The sequence below is a fragment of the Pygocentrus nattereri genome, chromosome 20, assembly GCF_015220715.1.
Source record: "Pygocentrus nattereri isolate fPygNat1 chromosome 20, fPygNat1.pri, whole genome shotgun sequence".
Taxonomy (NCBI): Eukaryota; Metazoa; Chordata; class Actinopteri; order Characiformes; family Serrasalmidae; genus Pygocentrus; species Pygocentrus nattereri.
In genome coordinates, this window is record NC_051230.1 from 32,288,571 (window position 1) to 32,291,153 (window position 2,583).

A 2,583-nucleotide genomic window follows, 5' to 3' on the forward strand; every position below is an offset into this window, starting at 1 on the left:
TGCACAGGAATATAAACTTTAAATAAAGGTGTAAATGCTTTGATTGAACTTTTTCTATTGATTTGTGTTCTTCACAGATCCGAATGATTCGTTATATTACACTCTGCGTTTCTGAACTGTGAACACTCATGTTTCGGGTTTATATTGAGTGTTTGGCAGATGCTTTAGTGTTTGATATCTTTATTAAAAATGTATTTAATTGATCTTTATGAAGCTGCCCATTTTACAGAAAATACTGAACCTTATTAACCTAAGCTGTGTAAAAAAAACCCCACAGATTATTAGTATTACTGCTGTTATTTTCTATTTTTATTCTTAGTTTACCACAAATCAAGCCTTTTTTCAGGCTGTCCAACTATTACACTGAAATTGATGTGCACTTGAACCCAGTGGATAACCATGACATTGGAACTAGGCTTTTAATTTGAGCCATAAATGTCAAAACTCGGTCAAAACATGAGGAAAAAAAAACCCATCTGTCTGGCAATTTTTGCAATCGGAATGGTAATCCGAATGCACTGATGTACCAAACATATTTGTTTTCACAAGAAAAGCTCAATAGGTTACTAAAGCCTATTCTTGTTAAAGTTTGTATTTTATTTGTTTTGCCAGGCCTGACAGGCAATAAAGGAGAGAAAAAAGAGGACAGGAAAGAAAGAGAAGAAGGGAGGAAAAAGGAAATAAATAAATAAATAAATAAATAATATAAAAAAAATATATATATATAAATAATAATAATAATAATAATAAATAATAATAAAATAAATAAATAAATAAAAATAAAAGAAACAAAAAAGAAAGAAAGAGAAAAAACAAATAAAATAAGTAAATAAACAGACAACTTAAAAAAAAAAAAGGGGAGGAAAAAAAATTATATAGATATACATACATATACATGTTCACATATCTATACATATGCATATACACATATACACCCACCCACCACACACAATTCTACTGTTTGCAGCAATGTGTATATGTGTGTATACGCGTTCACGTGTCATGTGTCATGGAATGTGCTCAATAATGAGGGCAAGAAGCCGCAACCATGCCCCCGTGGTCCAGAGACAGATAGGGAAGGACCCGGGGGACTCGGACCATCCACAGCCCATTAGGAACTCAGGAGACCTGAGGCCACATGCCCCGACGGCCACCGCGTGCACGCCCCAGAGGACGAAGAATGGAGGCCCCGGACAGAGCGCCCACAGACAAAGGGCAAGTGACCGGAGAGCCAGAGGCAATGAGCAGCCCACCCCCCCGGCAGGCCAACATCCCCAGCATGAGCCGAGCATGCGGCCCCCGAGGGCCCAGGCGCCCGAGACCGGCCGACCCCGGGCAGGACACCCCCCCCCATGCCAAAGAGGCCCAAACCACCCCCAGGACACAACCGCCAAGGGAGCAGGCAGAGTCGGCAAGCAGCGGGGAGCGGTGGGGAGGGGTAACTCCTGCCCACCACCATGTACCACAGATGTCCAGGCTCCACAGATGTCCAGGCAAAAAACATCTAATTGATAATGCTAACTTCTGCTAGCATCCCTTTAGAATTGTGTGTTAGTGTGTGTTGTGCTGGTACGAGTGCATCAGACACAGCAGTGCTGCTGTGCTACGACAAGTTAATAGAGTGGACAGTGAGTGGACACAGTGTTTAAAAACTTCAAAAGCACTGCTGTGTCTGATCCACGCAAGTAGTACCTGCTCTGTGAGGGTCCATGGGGTTCCTGACCACTGAAGAACAGGGTGAAAGGAGGCCAACAGTCTGTAACTGTAGAACTACAAAGTGCTCCTATAAGCTGATAACATGGACAGTGAGCGTAGAAACCAGGAGGGGGTTGGAATGTTATGCCTGATCTGTGTATATTTTGTGCTTAATTTGTTTAATATTTTCATTCTAGTACTTATAATCAAAGCATTATACAATAAAATTACTGCATGTTACTTTTGCTCAGGCCACACTGTTTTTATTTTCTTTAATAAGTAAAATTCAGTAAATAAACAGTACTTGTTCTGTGTTTTCTGTAGAGGACGAGTTCATTTATTTTCATTTACATTCAACATGTAGTTCTTATGTAACTGGAGTGCCCAAACTTTTCCATACAAGAAAATGACAAGCTGTCATTTACCTTTGCTAACAGTAATGAGACTTCACTTTCTGATATTCTCAGTCTATATATGGAAACTTGACTGTAAACACAGTTTTTAATTCGTTGTTTCAGTTTTCAGTCACAAAAACCAGCACATTTGCACCGGTCTGCCTATTCAGTCTACAGCAGTTTAACCACAACCACAGTGTTTCAGAGTGCTTTTGGAATGAAGCGTAATACAGGGCAGCCTATCAGAACAGAGGTCATTTGCATATTTCCATCATAAAGCCATGGTTTCCAACACAGTCTGTTTCATTCTGTTTGGTAACATCTTCCTATTTAGTGGAGTATGAATTTGAGAGGTTGTGTCATCTTGCATATTGCTCCTTTAAACATCTTTTCAACAGATGATTCCAATGAGTGTGAAGAACCTTAAAGAACCACCACATAATGTTCTATGAGGAACCCTTAATTTGGTAAAGAAACTTTACATTACCTACAT

At 39.8% G+C, this 2,583-nt stretch overlaps 1 pseudogene; it reads right to left on the minus strand.

The window, feature by feature from the left end:
• The window catches only part of LOC108440721, a 38,757-nt pseudogene that overhangs the window by 27,000 nt on the left and 9,174 nt on the right, over positions 1 to 2,583 (minus strand).